This window comes from Rhipicephalus microplus, chromosome 2 (genome assembly GCF_043290135.1).
Source record: "Rhipicephalus microplus isolate Deutch F79 chromosome 2, USDA_Rmic, whole genome shotgun sequence".
NCBI lineage: Eukaryota > Metazoa > Arthropoda > Arachnida > Ixodida > Ixodidae > Rhipicephalus > Rhipicephalus microplus.
In genome coordinates, this window is record NC_134701.1 from 32301365 (window position 1) to 32324304 (window position 22940).

The window sequence follows — 22940 nt, forward strand, 5'->3', positions numbered from 1 at the left end:
GGAGAGGAAAACCAGGCAATGGTAGAGTGTATATCTAATGACATTCAGGAGTAAGGAGGAGAGTGCGAGATAATTATACTAGGAGATATGAATGCGTACATAGAAGATATAGATGGGTATACCGACCTGACTGGCAAAATGATCATAGATATGTGTGAAAGGCTTGATTTGATCATTTGCAACAGTACCGAGAAGTGTGAAGTGCAAATAAGATGGGAGGTAGGAAGGCTGCAGTCGACGATAGATTACGCACTGATGTCACATAGGATGTATGATAAGGTCAGGGGAATGCACATAGACGAAGGTGGCTCCAGAAGTCTGAGTAGTGATCACAAACGTATCAAGCTAAATTTTGGAAGAGCAGTGAAAGTGGCAAGGAGGCAAGATGAGCAACTACAGGAAAATTTTTATCCAGAAAGGGAAATTGAAATAGACACTAAACAATTGAGAAAGTAATCACAGAGCATAATAAAACAGTGTGAACATAAACGAATATAATTAGACTGTTTGAGCTAGAGCTTGCTAAGACGCGTGTGAAGTCACCCCGGAAAAGAAGACACAAACCCAAAAGTTGGTGGGGTGAGGAAGTTAAAAGAGCCATAGTTAAGGGCCAAGAGAGCCAACGTCAAGAAGCCTCTAGAAAACACAGACATGCTAAGCAGCGGGTGAACCGACAGATGATGTTGAAAGAAAATGGGAAACCTTTCTAAGCTGTAAAAGGAATGCATCCATTCTGATCAATGAAAAGATTAGAAGAAAGGGAGCTCAGTGGCTGGCACAAGTACATAAGAAAGATAGAAAGGCAGCTGCGAAATTTTGGAACCATCTAAACTCGCTAAGAAATGAGACGAGCCTAGCGCAGAGGTTTGTAACTAGAGCCCAAGGTGCTAGGCTAGAACGGGACGAAGCTATTGAATATATAAGAACAAGGGTGACAGAAAAATTTCAACAAATAAGTGCTTTATGCACCACAATAGACAACGATGAGTCAAGTGGCGCAATGGCTCCATTTTCACAACGAGAGGGGGAAGGGGCTGAGAAAAGGGTTCCTAGTTGTACATGAACAGGCCCAGATGGCATTCCAATTATGCTGATAAAGACATTAGGTCTGATGTCTAAGCAGGCTTTGAGAGAAGCAGTGAGCAAAATAATAATCGATGGTGATGTTCCCGATGGTGGGAAACTTAGCAGGATGAGCATGATCTATAAAAGAAAAGGGGATAAAGCTGAAATAAACAACTACCGTCCTATAACAGTGACATAAGTGGTCTATAGGCTGGCGATGCAGATTATAAAGGAGAGAGAGAAAGAGAGAGAGATAAATAGAGAGGAAAGACAGGGAGGTTAACCAGAGTTGGCTCGATTGGCTACCCTACACTTGGGGTGGGGAAAAAGGAGAATAATAGAACGGAAAGAGATAGAAAAGAAGAGGAGTAATAAAGAGAAGCATAAATAGTCAGCTCGAGACTACACAGCACGGTCTCGGGCGCATCACCTAGGCTTGCAGCTCCATGTTTTGTGGGGCACTTGTAAACTATAAAACGTTTTTTCTTGGGGATAAAAAAGGACGTGCGACAAATTATTAAGAATGGATTGTTGTAAACAGATAGTGAGTCACTACTCGGAAATGCATTGTATTACAAAGGTTTTCATTCAGATACCATTCGTGATTCTCGTCTATGAGTTTGACGTTTTGAATGATGGGGCTTTATTTACGGATTAGTGCTTGAGCAAATGATGGTTCGCCGTGGAAAGTGTTGAAAGCATTGGCTCACAACTGCGTTCATCGTTCCATGCTTCCAATACTTCACATCGATAAAATGTTTCAGTGCCGTCACGCGCTCACTTTCGGCATCCTGTCGAACTGACGATAATTGTGTTCAGTCACGCACCCGCGCAGGTATCCTGTTTTCAAGAAGGTAATTAACAGATTTTCCAGGTCGCCGTTTGATGCCATGCACGTGTAAAAATATATTTTAAATGTTTCACATTGCCCGAGCGCGGGCTTGATTGCTGTCTCTGCACAGCGCATCGCCGCCTTAGGTGACGTGGATGGATGGATGTGGCTGTACCCTTTAGATCAGGCGGTGGCTAACGCCATCTAGCCATAATATTTAGTGAACTAACTACTAGATTTATCTTTTTTTCCTTTGAATAGTAATGTTGAGGACTGGTACTTTGCAGTGAAGGGTTTAATTTTCACTCGTGCCTTGACTTTAGCTTCCAATCAGACAACCTTCTTGTAGTTAATTCTACCCGCTTAAAGTCTATTTGGCCCTCCCGTTCCCTAAACCCCAGTGCTTTGAAAAAATCTGTGCATCATCCTGGACTATAGGGTGAAGCCCTTTACAGAACATTATCAAGTGTTCGGCAGTTTCCTCCTCCTCTCCACATGCACTGTATACCGTGTCTACCCCTTCGTATTTGGCCCGATATGTCTTGGTTCGCAATGCTCCTGTCCTGGCCTCAAGCAGTAGAGAACTACCCCACGTATTATCATAGATCCTTTCCTTGGCTATTTTTCTTGCCAGTGCCATCTGGGGGGGTTTCCTCCAAAAGCGTTACGCACCAGCCGGCGCATTCATCACACTTTCCTATTCTAGCCGCTGTAGCTCGGTCCGGGCACTCCTCTTGTTCTGGTACACTCTACCTTCGCTATTCAAGCGGCAGCAAAAAGAGCGTGGCGGAAGTCACGTGCTTTTTTGTAATGGTTGCTATGGCAATGTGGGCATGCCATCGGTGCCCCGTCATGGCTCCGTCGTCTCGCGTCGTCGGCAAATCACACCTTTGATCGGCTTATTGTCTGTGAATCTATATTTATATGAGATCGCTGTGTTCGCGGATGACGTAAGGTTTTAGAAGTTCATCCTACAGTCAGCGTATGTCGTCGCGGTTGCGTGTGCAGCATTCAGCGTGCCTTCACGAAGGGTTGTCGAAGCCCGCGACAGCTCCTCCGAGAAGGCTTCGCGCCGCATCATCGCTGTTTAGCTTCGACACCTTACTGCTGCACTCCTCCGCGATGAAAGGATACAGTTCCGAGAATGGAACGACACCTACAACAGCTCCTAATAGTGGGGACCCGTTTCCGTGCGCGATGGTGACGATTAAAAAGTATTGGCCTGGTTCTCTCACTGCATCGTCAAGAGTAGAAAAGACGTGCCTAACCCAATTGAGTTTGACACAAGAAGGCAATTCGCAAAGCTGCTTGAAGTGTTCAGATTCCATTGTGCGATGTAGTTTTATATGGGCCGAAGTTCTCTTTGAAGCGATCGTACCCGAACGACCGCCCCGCCCCACTGTAGCTTGAGTGAAGGCCAAACTCCATAACCGCGAAAATGCTCGCGACAGCGACGAGCGACGCGACGTAAATTGCCTTCGCGCGAACAGTCGCTAGTGCAGGCAAACCTCATTCAAGCGACGGTTTCGGTGAGTGAACTTCACCATTGCTTGCATGAGGCCGCCTACCCATACCAAGAAAACGGCGTAGTCAGTGGTATGTAATTTAAAAATAAAATCTATTATTGTGTAATGGAACGGAAAGTGTTTATTATTGCCTTGCAGCACTTTTTTATGTGCACGTACATAAACATCACGTTATTTCTTCGTTCTACGCGCGTGACTCGGGCGGAGAGCTCATGGGAGGAAGTGGTGATCTCGCGGCACATGAAGAGAACGTCAGTCATGTACATCCTGTTCCGGCACTTTGAGTACAGCACGTCCGGGTGATGGGCGACGGTTTCCAAATCTGACAAACCGAGCGATCGCGCGAAAACTACCTCACGATACGCCGCGCGAACGCCTTGTTTCGTGGCTCATAGCATTGCTCGTCGCTGTCGCGTGCATTTTCTCGTTTGTGGGGTTTGACATTGAAGTGCCGCCACGTTGGTGCGATTGTATGAAACTCTGTGGTGCGAATGTTATGACGCACAGATGCAAGGGATAATCTGCAGCTGCAACATACTTCTTGGAGGAAGGCCAATGCAGATGGCGTTGTTAAATTATGTCGCGTACCCTTAACTTCCCGGTTCACTTGAAAAAAAAAAAAACAGTCCACGGCGATTACCCTGCTGAGTGGCACAGTTTCTTTCTTGCATTCAGCTCAATAGGCTTGAAGCACGTAACTGAACGTTTATTGAAAAGCTTGATAGCAATGCTTGCACTCAATAAAAATTTGTTCCATTTCTTGTATACTCACTTGGGCAATATACCGACGTATAAGCATGCAGTCAATTTACATGTTTCTCCAATAAATGTTGGGCATTTAAATCTGCTGCGCGCGTATCGTTGCGGTTTCTCACGGCAGTATAGGAACGGCATTCTCGCGAAGGCAAACTGCCACTGGCGCCACCTGATTGAAGTGCTCAGGTGGGAAGTGTTTTGAGCACACAAAAGACCATTTTGTTGGTTCCCAGTCGCGTTGGCTGGGTCTAATGGCCTCGATTCATAGCCTCATTCGACAGGGATCTTTGCGAAACCTGCACGAAAGCAATTATAAGTGTACGAGAATTCGCTGACATTGTTGACACGTGGACGAAAAGTCATGAATAAATTGAAACAGAGTGATGTCATGACGCGGACAAAGCGAAAGGAAAAAGAAACTCCAGTGCCAGCTGCGCCATGTCATCAGCGTCGTGATTGATTGCGCTCCATTTTATTGCGTTCAAGAACTATCACCAAGAGCCGCAAATAAACCCCAGGAACACTACGCTGACGCATGCAGTATCGTGCATTATGTTCTGCGAGGATACTCTCGATCATACCATACACTTTAAGGTAAAATTACCCGAAAAAGGAGTAACAGAGCCCAATAGGCGCGCGTGAATAGCGGATAGACCGTTGAGGAGCAACCACAGAGGGAAGTGTGCCGCGCCAAACCAAGGGATGAACCACCCGGGCAGTGCAGGCAGCGCGAAAAGCGTTGCCAAGGTGACCAGCCCTCCTTTCTCTCCCTCCTCTTCGTCTGCTGGCTCAGTCTTTCCTCGTATTTCGCCGGCGACGGTTGGCGTTGCGTCGCGCTCGGAGTGCTCGACCATGGCCGCCTGGATTCGACGATCTAAGAATTAATGACGTGGTGCTTGTGCGTACGCTACGTGAGCGTGGGCTGCTGTTTTTGCGTTTCGCTGCACGCATGAAGTCTGGAGCAAGTCTCGACACGTCACCACGCCGCGCTGTATATCTCTGGCTTCAAAATAGTCCCAACCAACACACGACAGCAATAGTTGGGAAGGCCAATATGGCGGCCGAGAAAACAACAGGCCTATCGAATATATACTTCAGTTCGACTCAGGGCAAAAAACAGCACTGGATTCTGAGGCAAGTAGGTTATCATTCTTTATTATCCTCTACTTGTCGCGTGTGCAATACGGATCGCACTTGCCGGCAACGGGCTCGGTCGTGTTTTATATCGCGTGCACGAAATGCATCGCGACGGTCAGCTTCGGCGTCTGCAGTTCATCTGTGCTTTGCGGCTGCCTCGAAATTGGCCGCCATTGCCGTCGGCCTCCCATATGCTCGCTCATCGAGTGCTCGCCTGTCTTCGCCGCTGCGATGAGCTCCGGGCTGACGATATTGGGCTGTGACCTCGTCGCTGTGTTGGGAGTCTTCAAAAACACGTTGCGAGTTCTTGAAGAGAGCTTGGTTGTAGTATGTCACGCACTGTAAGTGCACCAGCACGGGCTGGCGGGGCTTTCGCTGGCGTCGGAACTCACTGGAAATTGGTCGCCATTACAGTTGACTTCCTTGTCAGTCGGTCACAAGCAGCTCGGCGCCATCCGTTGGCCGTGGCGGCGGACACGTGTTTGCGCGCTGCACTCACTCGAGCTTGTGGAAAAGGGCCGCATTACCGCCGATTGCTCCGGTGCTGGCTCCAAACCAGCTCGGCGCTGTTCGTGGCGGCGGCCAAGCGTTCACTCGCTCTCCTGTTCGACGTTCGCTGGCGGCAGACACTCCGCGTGCAGCGCCGTGCTTTGCCTCGCATTCGCTTGCTCGAGCTGAACGACGTCGCTCACTTAAGACTCGCCGACTTGTTAGCGGCACGGTGGTTCGCGGAGTTGTGGCTGCGGCCGCCACTCCTAAGCTGTCGCGCTAAGGGGATCGTAATGAGTCTTTGACGATGTGTGACATCACGATAAAATTATGATCATGTCATATCTAACGTATGTTTTCATTTCGACTTGCATGTATTTCTAATATGCATTTGTATTCATCCTCTGCCACGTGTGACTCACTATTTTACAGACTTATTGTGCAGCCGCAGGCACACACCGTGCTGAAGACTGTGCGCTGGCGTCTGCGATGCCCGTCATCCATCTCTTTCATGAGATTAGCTTCAGAAGGACTGTGCGAGATGTGAAGGTAAAGTTAATTGTGCGTCATATTTTAACGCTTGTTTTTAGATTAACGTGTACGTACTTGTCATATGCGTGCGTCTTCATCTTCTGTGATGTGTGCCTAACTATTTTTACTAAATTATTGTACGTGCAGCCGTGGCAACACAACAGGCAGAAGGCTGCGTGCGCTGGCATCTGCAATGCCTGTCATCTATTATCGCTTCCGTCGGAGCAGCTCCCCAAGGAGTGAACAAGATTTGACAACAAGACTAAACTTGTACACTTAGCCATGAATTCTCTTAAAAGAATGGAGAAACTTCATGTGTATGTAGAAAAATAAAAGATTTCGATGTCTCACTTTTGTTTTTCGTTGTTGCCGTGACTGCGAAAGCAGTTACACATAGGTGGCTAACTACTTTTCAGTGTGTTCTTTTCTGCGCTATTTGTTGCGAACTGCGCAGAAAAACAGGCGAAAAAGAGTATTAGGCCTGGCGGAAAATAAACAAGAACGATGTTTGAACCGGGGCCAAAAAGTCCATCCGATTGAAGGTTTTGAGTGAATCGCCCTTTCGTCCGACAAGGTGCAAATTTGAGGACTAACGGTTGCCCAGTAAGGTGTAAATGTGAGGATTACCAGTTGCTCTACACGATGGAAATGTGAGGACTAAGTGTTAGTCTTTTGAGGTGAATTGTGGCACTAACGGTAACTCACTAAGGTGTAAATGTCAGGACTAAATGTTAGTCCATTGAGTTTGTCTGTGGAGACAGACCCCGTGCGGTTAGTCCTTAAAGGGATTAATGGTTGTGGCAGCCCAATTAGTCCCCAAAAGGACGGAACACGCACCCTTTTAACACGCTTTTGCCTTAGAGTGCACTCTAAAGAAGAGCGAGTAAAAAGGGTGTCTTTTTGTCCCACAACAATAATCGACATCTATATTGCGTTCATTCCTTGCGCTATCGCGCCGCGCCCGGTACATTCCGGCCACGATCGACATGCCCATTATCAGGGTTACATTGAATTCTCGATAAGAAAGTGGCCAGTGCCGAGTTTTCAAGAAAGGAAGCGCACGTAAGCCTGATGAAGAATATTGTTGTTGGACAAAAAGACACCCTTTTTACTCGATATTTTTTACAGTGTGTACGTCTAACACAAAAAAAATCAATACACTGACCTGTGAAAGCTGACGCCTGGTTCCCGTTTTATCGAGGGCATCGCAGCTCCTCAGCCGATGTCAGATGTATCGCGTTCCGGTTCGGTTTGCTGGCGATGTCCCTGCGCTTTGGCCAGCGCAACGCGATATCGTCTCCTAGCAACCAGATGAGAGTGCCCACAAGTGCGAGGAGGAGCACTCCTACTCTTCCCTCTTTCCAGCTTCACAAAAGGTGACGTCACGGCCTCTCAGTTTTTTCTTTCCTTCATGCAAGGGAATGACGGGATATGTGAGCTTCAAGCTTGACTCGGTTTTGAATACCCCAAAAACGCATCTGGCTTCACGTTAAAGCGGGAGACACATGGTACGATTTGGCATCCGATGCGGTGTGCGACACCGCACGCCGCATACGACGGTTCCAGACTCATGGGGCGAACAGCCATCAGCGCTCAGGCTCCGCCCACATACGACCCCTCAGCTCGCACGCTCGGAAGACATCGTATCCTTTTCATTAGGCGCAAAATAAAGAAGCTGACGCAGCTATGCTTTGTTGTCTGATAACATCGCCAACAAAGCTACGCCTTCGCAAGCGACAAACATCGACACAGCCCACATTCATTATCGACTCCGAGCGTAGGCCTAGCAACACCAACGTTCTCAATAGTGCCGCTCTCTTTCCGACTTGAGCTCATTGCCCAGCGCTTCTTTTTACCAACACGATAAAACCTCGAACACTTATATGACGATTTCGCCCGTGCGACTGGTTTAATCAATGGTGTAGATGTAAAAAGCAAACGTGGGAATGAAGCGGCCCGGTTCACCGAGACCACCGGTACCACTGTTTGTTTACCTGCGAAATGGACTTTCATCACGGCTCGACATCTCCTCGTTGGTTCGGAAACCGGCGTTGCCTTGCAGAAATAGTACACTTCAAGCATCACTTTATTCAATCATGAGTTATTTCACGCCAGAAACAGTCTATCGAATGTTTTTGATGCCACTGGCAACGGCGATATCCACAAATACGAGGCGATCGGAGCGGCGAGGCAGAAACTTACGACAGCGTTCACGTGCGGCACCCCTTGTCACATTCCGGTGCTGCCATTGGCTGCGGCCGCCAAACTGGCACGGCTGCCGTGCGGCTACATTCAGCAAGTCGCAAGCACGTGCGGCGTGCGAATCGTCGCCGCATCCTGTCGGACGGCTGTCGGATGCGGCTGTGGGCGCACCAACAGCCGTACGGTAAATCGCATCCGAATTCGCACCATGTGTCTCCCGCTTAAAGGAGCACTGACATCAAATTTACTCATGCCAAGATTTTTGCGTCAGCGAGTAGCTATAAGCCCCGTAGCAGCAATTTGTAAAGTTCTCCAAAGTACTTTAGTCTTTCTGTTACTATGTAAGGACAAGTGATTGGGATATGCGTAACTGTCAATGGTTGCTTGCATTGTTCACATTGTGGCATGTCTACCCTTTTGAACAAAAAATTGTGGGTGAATTCAGTGTGCCCAATGTGGAGTCGGCTAAGGATAACCTCTATGAAGCGTTCCTTATGCCGGCACAATTTCCATTCACCCACCATGGGTTTCACCAGATGGAGTGTATTACTTGTGTAGGAGTACCACTGTTTCTGCCATTTTAATGATAATGCTAAGCGAATAGTGCGGAGGCTGTCTTTATTGGGAATGTTTATTTGCTTAACTGCTGTCTGAGCTGCTAAAGACGCACATTCGTCTGCCTTTTTATTGCCTGGTATTCTCATCTGGCTGGGTACCCAGCAGAAACGAATGGTCGCAATCTCACTTTTTAAGATGTTCATGTTCAGTGTGTCACCAAATAATGGTTCACACTCGAATCTTAGATGTAATGCCTTTAAAGAACTTAATGAGTCGGTGTATATGATATCTTTCAGTGTTTCTCCGTAATCATTTTCTGTACTGCTTCTCATCAGGCGCACAATTCAGCGCTGAAGATGGATATACACTGAGGTATTCTGACACTGACAGCGCTTTCTTTTTTCACAATCCCGAAGCCTGCACGGTGTTTTGTTTTGAAGGGATCTGTGTAAACTTCTCTGTGTCTTTTGTATTTGTACTGAAGCGTGCGGAATTATTGAATTATGTGTTCTGGTGCAGTGAACTGTTTCTTAAAATGGGTCAGTGAAAAGTCACATAGCTGCGTCAGATCAGACCATGGTGGTAGCATCGGTGTTTGATGGCGACATTTAGTGCGTCATTACAAATGCCGTATGAGCGGCAATACTTTTCAAATTGTAAAATCAATGGTTTGATGAAGTTTCGCCTGTTAAAATAGTGTAAGCGTGAGTGGCATTGCGTGGTGATGTCGTTGCTTATGTGGTGAGATAGTGACCCCATTCTTAAAGCATATGAGAGGGTTAAAAGTACGCGACACTGGCTTTGCGGAGGTTCGATGCTATCAATGTATAAACTTTGTACCGGTGATGTTCTATAAGCTCCACTGGACAAACGGGGACCGAGATTAAGTACGGAATTTAGGCGCTGAATGTAGGATTCTCTGGCCGAGCCGTAAACGACACACCCGTTGCTGTGGAGTGACATGTCCATATAGCCAATGAGGACAGCAATTCGGAAGCGACATTAGCGCCATCTGGGTTCTGTAGGGAATCGTGAAAAGATTGCAAAGTGACTATTTTACTAATAAATGAAAAGGTATTGTTACCTTCTACACATAACTATATTTTTGAACCAAATGTAACTAAAATACTGTTTGTATAATTTATAGTTGCGTATAAAATGAAATAAGGTTTAAAAGCACCAGGGTGTTTTGATATGGCGGCTGGCCTTCCGCATAGCAGAGGACATCGTCATTGTCTGCTTCTGCGTCATGGCTGACCCCCGCCCGTTGTAGCAGCCCCCTTTCTCAATGTCTATCGTTTCCACATAGTACATTGCAGTAAACTGCGCACTATAAGCTGATAAGTATCTTGCATACTTACTTCAGTAAGTTGTGATGCCGCATACAGGCCGAGCGAAATGACAACGCAGGTCACACAAGCTTGCAACGATAAATTGTTTTATTGAAAGTCAGTCTATCGATGTTTACGCAAAATGAAGGCCACTTAAGTAACATTTTAGCACGTACAGCAGTGAACAATATGCATGCATCAGCGTTCATGTGCAAAGAAGGTATACGTACTACGCATAGCCCCAACGCCGATGCCCGGAGCACAGAAGCTGTCCAGCGCTGGCTGATATATCCATCGCACTGCACGTAACCATTGCTGCGGTAAGCAAAGGCATACCGCTTACGTCCCTGCACTTGTGTAGCTCAAGATTTCGCAACAACTCGCTGACAGTATTCGGTAAACTTTCTGTTTTTGTATCAACATGCCTTTCACGAGCAGTGCGTGCCTTTCACGAACAGCGCGGCGAGACTGTTGGTTTCTCGTCCGCATTGCCAACTAAAGTGCGTAACTTTTCAATTTTCTACGCGTTCGCACTTTGCATGCCTCTGAATGCCTGAAATTAAATAAGGACCGGGTGTTTATAATTACCATTCTGAAGTCTTACAAATATTATTGTCGAAAAAAGGCTTCGTTCGTTTTCGTTTACCTACACCGCCAGGTGCGCTGTCGTCATTTCGATGGTGGCGACTCCTCAAGCCGTGGCTGCGAAGCTCGCAACATGCCACGGGCCTGCCAAGAGTCTAAGATACTACGTACGATGGAACGAGAAACCTTCAGTAGGCATAACCTATCAGAACCCCAATGCTTATGGGACGGAACTTTCAAGATATTAAGTGCTTTATTTGCCCTAAATTTTACTTCATTTATGCGAGCCAGAAAATTCAATTTTCTGTCGATTGTGACACCTGAAAATTTTGTTCTTGTTTTATAATCATAGCCATATTGTTTAATGTGAGCATTCGGTCAGGAAATGACGCCTTTTAAATGTGAACACATCAGCAACAGTTTTTTGTGTGCAAAATTGAAAACCAGTTTTGTCAGCTCATTGTGTCAATTTATTTTTGGTAATTTGAAGCTGCCTCTCCCAGGTTAGTAGGTTAGAGGCACGAGAAGCGATTTGAAGATCACCGACATATAGAAAGTGCATTATTCTGTGTGGTATGACCTTTTTGATTGAAATCATATTTACTATGAATAGAGTGGTGCTAAGGGTGCAGCCTTGAGGTACGCCATTTTCCTGCAAAATGTGCGTGTGAAAGTACAGTGCCCAGACTCACGTGAAATGTCCTGTTAGGCATAAAATCTGATATACAGTTTAACAGTGTGCCTCGAATGCCTATATTAGCGAGGTCTTGTAGAATACCGTATCACCACGTTGTATCCTAAACCTTCTGTAGAACGAAAAAAAAAAACTGCGAGACAGTACTGCTTGTATCGAAATGCCTCTCGTATTTCATGCTCCAGACGAACAAGGTAGTCAGTGGTTGAACAGCCTTTTTCGTATCCTTATTGATGACTATCCATCAAGTTTCTTGAATAAAGGATAAAGCACAGTCTTTCATTGTTAACAATTTCGTATGTTTTCGCCAGACAACTGGTGAGAGCGATTGGTCTGTATTTGCTCAGTGATGTTGGAGGTTTACGAGATTTTAAAAATGGAACTACTATGGCAGTTTTTCACTGTTTCGGCATTTTCACACTTTGCCATACTGTAATAACAATTTGAGCAGGAGGTTTGTTGACGCTTCAATAAGATGTGCCAGCATCGAATAGTGTATGTTGTCGGGGCCTACTGCCGTTTTTGAAGACGATAGTCCTTCTTGGGGACCTTCGACGCAAAAATTTTGGTCCGTCTGTCTGTCTGTCGATTTGTCTGCTTGTCCACTCTTAACGGCATTGGGTATTTAAACGGCCGACCCCATCCGCAGCGCCAACCTATGTTGCTCAAGGTTGAACGTTCATGCTTGTGAAATCGTCAATTAAAAAGCAAATATTGTGCATGTCTGCGGCACCATAATAACACGTACGTATTCTGCATGTGTGTCTCTTACGAGAAAAGGCATTCATAAGTAATTTTAAGGAGCGTAGCGCTTATCACCCTGCGCTGACCATGCAACGCTTGCACGGAAAGGCGAGTGTTTCCAACGCCTTGCTAAAACGAAACGGTGGTGGTACCTACCCGTCGCCTTGAGTGCTACACCTTATCATCTCTGAGATGCCCCCCCCCCCCCGTCTCAAAGCCACGCGCTTTGTTTTCTAAGACAACTGCCAGATGGCGCTTATGTCTCACGTTTGACGTGACCTAATGCGCTCGTTCACCTCCGCTGTACGCTCGAGGCACTCTAACGCAGCGCCTCCAGAATACCATTCACCGATTTTTTTGCGCAGAACATTAAATAAATGTCTCGTTCACCCTCTACACACGCTAAACTATCTTCTTTCGAAGACATTTGCAAATCACATGCAAATACGGGGCCAATTTTTTTGCTGATTGATAGCACAATGTTAAGTTTCTGTAATGTTAGTGGTTGATTGTAAGCTTCGTGTGAAGCATTTGTGAGTGGTACTTTTTGTTTCTCTGCAGTCTGCTTGTGTTTGAGGAAAGTATCAGAGTAGTGGGCTGAGCTGGAAATGTCGAAAAAGTGTTCCCCTAATATGTCGGCTTGTTCTTGCGTTGTAGTCTAGATGTCTGGACTTGTAAATGTGGGGAAAGTGTAGGCTGAGTAGTCTCCTCTGAATTTCCTCAACTGGTCCCACAATGGCATAGACGAAACAATGCTATTTCTCGAACATAAGTAATTGTGCCATGATGTTTTTTCAGCCAGTCTACGGATATATGGCGCCATCGCTTTAGCCTGCTTGAAGGTCACGAAATTGCTATAAGTGGGTGACCTCCTCAGGACACCCCAAGCTTTGTTTTAGAGTTTCTTTGCTTCGGTGCATTCCTTTGTCAACCAGGCTATTTAGTTTATTTCGGACATGATTGGATGATCGTGGTATCGTTTTCTTTTGTGGCTCTAATTATATCTGTGATTTTGTCATTTATGTCGTCGATGGTCATATCTGGCCAGATGGCCTCCTCGAGTTTTGCATTCTCTGAAAACAGTGGCAAGTCTACAAGATGGATTAGCCAGCGGCGTGGTTTAGAGGGGCCGGTGGGTAGTGAGGATGGCAGCTTGATGATTGCAGGTGGATGATCACTGCCGTACGAAGAGTCGAGGACTTTCCACTTGTAGTCATTAAAAGCAGATGGTGAACCGAATGCTAGATCGAGGCAACGAAACTTGCCTGAGCTTGGTGAAAAGTATGTTGGTTGCCCTCTTTGGTCCATTTTGTCGCTGCCCCATAGCGTACCATGGGCGTTGAAATCTTCTACGAGAAGAAACGGTTCTGGAAGTTGGGCGGTAAACTCGTCGAGTTCTTGCAGTGTTAATTGTTCGTTGAGGGAAAGTAGATAGAGCATATGAATTTGGTTTTGTGTGCAATAATGCTGAGTGCCAGAGCCTCGAGAGGGGTGTTTAATGTGATTGATCTGGTGGGAATGCCACTTTTTATCACAATTGGAACTCCTCCCGGTAAACGGCTACAATGTTGCCGGTCCTTACAGACAACTGTATACCCTTTAAGTATACGAGTGTGCTTCGCACCCAGGTTTGTTTCCTGGAGGCAAAATGCTACAGGGAAAACTTCATAAAGGTGTCTTTAATGTCACATAAGTTTTGAAGTAGGCGCCTGACGTTCCAATGAATAATAAAAGCCATAATAAAATTAAAAAGAAGCAAATGTACTAATAATGTAGATTGATAGTTTAGATTATTGTAGGTGACGTATGGTAAAAACTGGGTTCATGAAGAGCGATAACCACTTAGGTTATCGCTTGGGTTGCAGCGTTGTTGGGGTCTTGTCCCGCTTGGTGCACTCGAGAGAGCGCTGGTCTTTCGGTGTCGACGAAAGCGAGATTTTAGGGTCGACCTGGAGGATCGAGAGCCAGGCCCTGAGACGCACGTCTCAGGCTTTGGTGTGCGACTGAGTTGTGGGCCCTGCGCAACCAATGCAGGTAGGGCCACCTTGGATGTCCATGATGGTACAACACCGGCTACTACCACCAAGGGGGCAGGTGTAGCTGCTACGGGACCATTGGCCGTAATCCCCTTTGGCGCCTGAGGCCGTTGTTGTGTTGCCCCATGCCACGACGCGCTGGCACAGCCATTCTGAGGTAAGAGTCCAAGCCTCTTCCTCGATTCAAAGAGGGTTAGTTTTTTTCGGACTGCTAGAGCAACTATGTCTTTTTCTTTTTTCCAGCATGGACACGATCTGGAATACGTCCGGTGATCGCCTTTGCAGTTCATGCATCGGAAAGATTCCTAACATTTCTCGGATTTGTGGTCGTTGGAGCTGCAGTTGGCACAGGTTTCCTTACTTCTACAAGATTGTGAAGCATGGCCGAACCTCTGACTCTTGAAGCAGCGCCTCGGGTTTGGTATATATGGTTGATTGATTGATATGTGGGGTTTAACGTCCCAAAACCACTAGATGATTATGAGAGATGCCGTAGTGGAGGGCTCCGAAAATTTAGACCACCTGGGGTTCTTTAACGTGCACACAAATCTGAGCACACGGGCCTACAACATGTCCGCCTCCATCGGAAATGCAGCCACCGCCGCCGGGGTTCGAACCCGCGCCCTGCGGGTCAGCAGCCGAGTACCTTAGCCACTAGACCACCGCGGTGGGGCTGGTATATATGGTGTGACATTTATTTTCAGGTATCCTACTTCGAGTGACCTAGGAAGTGTGCTTGTGCCAAAAGATAAAACTATGTGTTTTGTCGGGAGTTGTTCATTTTTTCGTCTGATTGTTATTCGTAGGACCTCTTCTACATTTTGATCTTGGAAACCCTCGAGGAGCTCATCGTCGCTTAAGTTCAGAAAATCCACTTTCGAGATAACACCCCTACATATGTGTTTAGAGATCGGTTAGTTGAGTTGAGTTGAATAAACTGTATTTGGCCAACGGTTGTTGCTGTGCCCGGGGATAGGCTGCCAGGGGCACATCGTTCGAGGAACATCTTCTGAGGTCCTCGGCGAAGGCCCTGGCCCACTGGACGGCCCACACCTGGTCTTCGAGGGCCTCGCTGAGAAGGGTGGCTTCCCATCACTCAGCAAGGCGCCCCATTTCAGTGGGTCTCTCAGTTGATGTCATCCTTTCTCGTTGGCCATCTTCATCTCTTTCGCATTGCCAAAGTATGTGTGCCCTATCGGCCCGTTCGTTCGCGCACCACGGGCCGCAAGGCGACGGGTGCAGCATGGGTCATAGGCGGTGCAGATGATAAGGGTTGGTGAATGTGCTTGTCTGCCGCCTTCTTAGGTCCACCACCTGCGACCTGTCCAGGCTCACGTGGGGTTGCGGAAATTTCATTCGATCTTTTTTATAATGCTCAAGCACGTCGTGGTACGTGGCAGGCAATTCTTCTCCATAGCAGTCGGCGCACCTCTGTTGCCTTGCCTGTTCTGCACCAACTTCAGTTGCGACAGCAATAAACGTGGTGGAGGTGGTAATTGCGGCATTGCCGGTGCCGTGGCCACCACCGTGCCTCGGCCGGTGCTCCTCCCAACCACGGTGGCGGCTGCTCCCTGGGTGGCTGCGTCGCGGTGGGTAAGTTGCCTCGCGACGAAGTGGGCGTGCTCGTTATGGTTGGGTTGGGATGCCCGTTAGTCTTTGGCTGTTGGCGTTGCTGCGGCTAGTTTTACGGGTGTTGTTGTTGATAGTTGCAATGTTCCCCACGTGAGCGGGAAAACACTTGAGGGCCTTGTCAGTAATCTTGTCTGGCGCGAAGTCCCCAGCTCTGGCATTAAGCATGTGTTGGCTGTGATTGTGATATTTATGTTTCTGGTGCTGTCGATGTCATAAAATTTCGTTACTTGATATTTTTTTTCTATTTCTGTCAGGAGGTCTCCGGTGTTCATTTTTGTTGCTTTGTATTCCTTCCCTATTGCTTCGCCAAGAGATTTCACCACCAGGAAGGGGGGAAGTTTACGCAGAGTACTACTTCCTTCGCTATGCAAAACGTGGAAACGGGAGAAGTTGCTTATGTCGGTTTGGAGATGGGAATAAACTGGAACTTTGGTGCGACCTTTTTAGAGGTCGATCAGGCAGTTGACGGAACGCTTCCAATACTAGATATTTGGATAGTTCAGAAACAGCACTGACCGCCCAACACGGAGCCCTACAAGGAACACGGCAGGTTTTCATAAAAGAGTCTGCACGACGCCAGTTGTACGCCACCGCTATAAATTAATGTGGTATACGAAGGTTGAATGACCACACACGGTTAACCCTTGCCACCAGGAAGATCAGAAGTGACTAGAAGAGAGGACAAGGCAGGAAAGATGTAAAGTGAGAGGAAAAGATGAAGGTGTCGGTAGAGAGAGAGATAGGAAAAGGCGACTGCCGATTTCCCCTGGGTTGGTCAGTCCAGGGGCGCCGCGTTCGTGAAGCCAGGGCCAAAGGGGTGCGTTATGATTAGAGGCCGGATTATAGGCAAATGCCTATTTTGTTCCTTGCGTTCTTATCGTGCCATTTTGATATATGAGCATAAATTAGAGGTTAAGAAGGGCTTTTGTGGTGTTTTTATAGTGCCTATAGATGCCTATTTCAGGTTATCGTGCCTAAATGCCTACAATTGCCTATAAATGCCTCTTTTCCAAAGAAACCCCTATATGAGCGCTATTTAAGCCCAAATTTTGTTTCCTAGCGTGGTTTGAAACCGTTATTCATGTAGAAAAGGCAACATTGATATGTCCAAACAACATGAGGTTCAATGATGTCCTCTATTTCTAGCAAATTTCGCAAAATAACCGCTAACTGCAGGGAAATGGCACTCTCTGGTCACCATACGCGAGCGACTGAATGAGGAGCATGAGGAGTGCAAAAGACTATATTTCAGCAGCCCTAAGTGGAACCAGCGTCTGCAGGGGAACGAGGAGAGAAAACTAGAGATGAAAATAAAAGGGACGTTTACGGCCAAGACCATCTTCTACAGACAGATGCCTAGTGTCCTGGAGAAACTGATGAACAGCAGGTTTTTCTGTGCAGCCGCTGGTAGGCGGTGAACTAATGAAAAACCATGGAGGGCCACTCTTGGAATGCTCATGTTGATCCAGTGGTAGCGAAGGCTGCCAAATCGTTATACTTTACACAACGGAGCATGAGGCAGGCGCTGGCATGTTGACAATCAACGGTGTATTTAGCATACATTCACCCTGTGACTGAATATGCTTCTGCCGTATGAGATCTCTTGGGACATATCTTTAAGGGACAAACATGATAAAATACAGAGCATGGCTGCAAAGATTGTCATAAAGCATTACTAAAAAATGGACTATACCAAAATTAAAAAAAAAAACTACGATGAGAAGTGCTATTGTCGCGTCGAATTAAGCTGTGCTTAAAGCTCCTACGTCTAACATTTCATGGTGAAACTCGCATTAGAACATGATTGTACTTAAACAGCCCCTTTGCGCAATAGTAATTCTTTTAAAATTTCAGAATGTGGTATCAAATCTAATTTCTATACTAATTTGTTCTTTGTAAGTTTCATGCCTGAATGAAATGGCTTCTAAAGTGAAGAAGTGTGCTGTATCGATGAAGGCGTTTTTTATTTGACATTGTAACGCGTCTGCTGCAGCACCTTCGCGTAAAAAAAGTGATGTGCACGCGGCTTTTTTGTTTGTAGTTTAATTCTTTAAGCAAACCTCTCTAGGTGACATAAGAAATCGCCGTTAGACACTAGAACTTCTTGCTTGCCCAAATAAAAGCGTTCTACCACGGTGATCTTTCAAATTAATTCGCTACTGGCCACAACACCATGATGCGAAGAGGCAGGCTTGACTCTTTGCTCTCGCCCCGTGAAGCCATCGCGAGTTTAATTCCTTCCCTGTTCTCTTCGGTGTCGGGGCTGGAGGATCACATGATGCAAATGCACCATGAACATCATGTGCAAGCAAGGTCGCACGCGCATGACATGCCCCAGCCTACTCCTGCACGTACGCTATCGATCTTGGGTCGCTTCGGTGTTCTCTGTTGTGTATTACCATTTTCTGTGGGATGAATCAGTCAGTACACGTATTTTTTGAGAGGCTGGAATGAATCGTGTATTGTAACCGCGATACACGACGTCGCTCTGCTAAAACTGGTCAGAGACGATGCACGAAACACAAGCAAAGTGCTGTCAGGGTTGGCGAAGGCGCGATCCAGGAATGACGAGAAGACGAACGCAAGAGAAATGGAGCAGTAGCAGTATCAGAATATTGTCTCGAGCAAAACAAACCTACAGCCAGGATGGTTGGTTGGTTGTTCCTCAGAGTCCTGGCGCAACCCACCACGGGGGATCGGCCATGAAACGGACGGTGCCTCATTTGTGAGGTGAAGTTGTTATACAAGCCGTATTATTTAGATAACGATGTTTAAATAAAGAATCAATTGGTAAACGATGGATTAGAAATAAAATAAATAGAGGTAATACAAAGAACGAACAAGCTAATATTGCTTGAAATAAAGTGAATTTATGCCTCAGCTTAACATTCTACTCGTTTTATTGCCTTTGAAAAATCGCAAACGGCCTAGCAAACGTCCCTGTGGCTAAATCTCTTTTCATTTGCTCCAAAGAAAAGGAGCACCGGAAAGGATAACTTTAGAGCCAACCTACGGAGAGGTTCTTCTAACAGTCTCTTTCTTAGGTTTGTATATAGCCTGCATGTTAAGAGGAAATGGTGAAGGGATTCACTCTCGTTACAGTGGAGGCATAGGGGAGAGTGTGCCAGACCAGACAATTGTAGATAAAAGTTCAGGCGACAGACTTGGCATCTTAGTCTCGTAATTGATATCTCCGCTGTACAAGAGGAGCACCATTGAATTTTCCAAGGGTACTAAAGATGGGAAAAATCCGATGTCGCCAAGCGAGATTTTTCAAACTGATCTGACTTGACAAATTTTTCAAAGCGTGCCACGAAAATAAATGCTAGCGTCGGTAATATAGAAATTATGGGATAACGATGTGAGGCCACTGCGAGTGCATCTGCATATTCATTAAGGGATAAACCTTTATGCCCTGGTATTCTCACCAAGCGAATGAGTCGTAAATGTCTTGGGGCAAGATCGTGAACGTTTCAAGCATTGGACATATTAGGCGCAGCTAATGAACTACACACAGACAAGCAGTTTGAAAGAATAATAGCATCTGTTATTGATTGAGGTTATTTTCGCAATGCTAAGAGAATTGCCAGTAATTCCGCTTGATAAATAGGTGTAAAATTGAGTAAATGAATCGAAAAAGACCAATCCAACCCTGAAACTGCAATTCCCACTCTTGCCTTTTCTCCGCGAACTGATGCTTCAGTTGCTATTACAAACTATATGTCTAATCTTGCCAGGTGGTCTTTTAGAATGGCATTTAGATATCTACTGTGAAGAGTTTTGCAGTTACTAGGAAAAATATTGTCAAATTCTATTTTCATTGATTGAATAGGTGTTCTTAGTACCCGTACTTCACGAAGGTGAACTTGTATTGTTTCCAAGAACTCCTGTACGACGATGACTTGTGGACACTTTAATATAGACCACTGTTGGTTAAAAATGAACGTTGGCTCTATAATGCAAACTTATTGGAACCTCCTATGTGGGGATGCGAATATTCTGAAATAGGTACGTAATACTATTATTTGGAACCTAGCACGAAGATAAAGCAGGCACACTTCCTTATAGAAAATAATAATTGCGACAAATTTAGGGAGCCCATGACATATACGTAACGCTTCGCATTCTAGTAGTACCAGTGGTGTGATTTTGTAGGCGGGTGCTCCAAAAAACAAGATACAGCGAAACTCCAATATTGGGCGAATATACATACAATATATCATGACTAGCACATCACGATGTAAACCACAACGTTTATTGCTGTGTCTATGAAACATCCCAAATGCCTGTGATCCTATAGCTGCTATATTTTTTATATGTGGACTCCAGCTTAGGTCTTCAGTATAATCACTCCTAAGTATTAAATCAATTTCACCTGTGGAAAAAGGTCCGGTCTGTAAAACACGGAAATTTGCACTGGAACACTCATAGGAAAAACTACGACTGCACGTTTTCTGATGTTTAATAATAAATTAATATCGTCTAGCCATGTGTCCAAAGCGTTCGTATAAAGCTGTAGCATCTGATATAATGTATGTATATCTGTCGCTGTAGAAAAAATACGATGTCGTCAGCGTTTAAATGCACTGGTACATCATGTTGTACTGAAATTGGGCACAATAAAATAATAACTAATAATAGTGAAAGTATCGAACCTTGGGTTTATTTATACTTTGAAGACGACATGCCAGATTCAGAGCAATAGAATCCTCTATCTTTTAGACAGGAGTAAACCCATGCCACGAAGTAATTTGGTTACCCGATATGCGTTAGCGAATTTATTAGTTTATTGTGTTCCACACTGTCATAAACTTTTGCAATATCTGAAGTTACTAAGGCGGAAGCGTGTTTCGTAGAACGAGCTAGTTGTATCCTGCTTTCCAGATTAACATGAGCACACCAACTGGAGCAGCCATGCCTGAATATAATTTGGCATGGGCTTAAAATTGCATTTTTGTCCAACCAGTGGTCTATCCTAATGTGTAGAACCCTTTCGATTAGTTTTACCACATTATATGTGAGTGAAATAGGCCTAATGTTATCCAATGTAAACCCAGCTTCATGTTTCTTTATTAAAGGAATTATTTTCGCGATTCTCCACTCAGGCGGAATCCAAGAATGTCTAATGGAGTGGTTAACTATTGCAAGTAAATCTTGAGGAGATACCTTATGGATTATTTTTATTACCGATGTAGTTATTTCATCGGGACCTGGAGCAAAATTGGTCAATATTTTAACTACTTGTGCTCTTTTCGACGCAGTAACCTCTTCAAAGTCATCGCTGTTAACAGGGCACGGTGAGTGGTTAAGGTTAGCAGCCGTGAAGTGGCTTTCCAGCCCTTGAGCAAAATTTTCCAGAAAAGTAGGCAACTCACTCGGCGTTGAAACTATCGATTCGAGGTTTGTGTATGGGGGGATTACTTTTTGGGCCTTAAGAAAGTTGAAAAGTGATTTCCTGCGGTCAAGCTTTGAAAGGAACTCGGAACGTTGGCTATCATAGTTATTCTTTGCAGCGGCAACTGTTCGCTCAAAAATTGCAGCCCCGTATTTGCAATCGCTTCAGTTTCTAGGGCACTAACTATAGAGCAGCTTTTGCCACGCTGCTTTTCTTAGCCTGTAATGACCTGAACAATCAGTGTTCCACAATGATTCAACGGACGTTGATTAGAGACCTGAACTGTAAATTTAGCTTTATTTAAAGATTGTTTTATAAGATCCTTAAAGTTCATAACATTTTGCTCCTAATTACCTCGGTTCGTTTTGACAAAGCCACACGTGGTGTCTGTTCAAAAGTTTTGAAATTGATGTGAAAAGTGGGCTGCCTGATTATTGAAGTCACGGGACATACAAGCTCAAACTATATAGGAAAATTATCGTTATTTGTACCCGAGTTTAAAGTAGACCATGTAAAAATATGGAGGCTAGGACTGCAAAACCTAAAATCAATCGCAGAACGAGACTGATTGAATACAAACGGGGGGGGGGGGGGGGGTTGCGGGTTAATGATGTTAAATTATTTTTAGCAACAAACTCGCACAAGCGCTTCAGCTATTCGTACTCATCTCTGTTCTGAATCCCCATGAAGTGTGATGAGAATTTAAGTCTCCTACCATTATTATGTCTTTTCTGCAAGACAAAATTACGGTATCTAAAACACTAGAATTTTGAACACCTGACGGAAAATAAGCGTTTACTAACGAAAAGGGAAAGTGTCGCGGAAGAGAGATATCTAATGTAAAATTTCACTTTCACTTTCAATCAATTTTAGTTTCAGGAGTTCACCTGAAACAGAGCAACAAAAATGTTCTCTCCTTCTTCACAGCCCAAAACGAGTATGAGCCACAGTGGCTCGTTCATAAATGATTGCATCACCCCCTCTCCCGAAAAGCATCGTCTCGACGCTGTACATGATGGCAAAAAAAAGAAAATAAGGCGAAAATTACCATGCAAGCAAAATGAATGGCGTAAGGCGGAATAACGTAGTTGGTTGTGGAGTCAAGAGCTAAATGAGAAAAGAGAAAAAAAGGAAAGAATGTAAGGAAAAGACGAAACAAAACGAAAGACGCGAAGTTACCAATAAAGTCAGACACTCACTGGTGATTCACAGCGCGAAAAGTAAAGTTTGAGCCGTGAAACGTGAATGACTCCAGTTTGCGGGGTGGAACGGGAATGTCTCGAAGTGTCTGCTGGGAGCACCTCGTAAGCGACGTCGCTGAGACGTCGTACGACCTTGTGAGGGCCGAAGGATAGGGGCTCACACCCAGACTTCATCACCAGGCTTGAAAAGAACTTCACGGTGACGAAGACTGTAGCGGCGTGCGT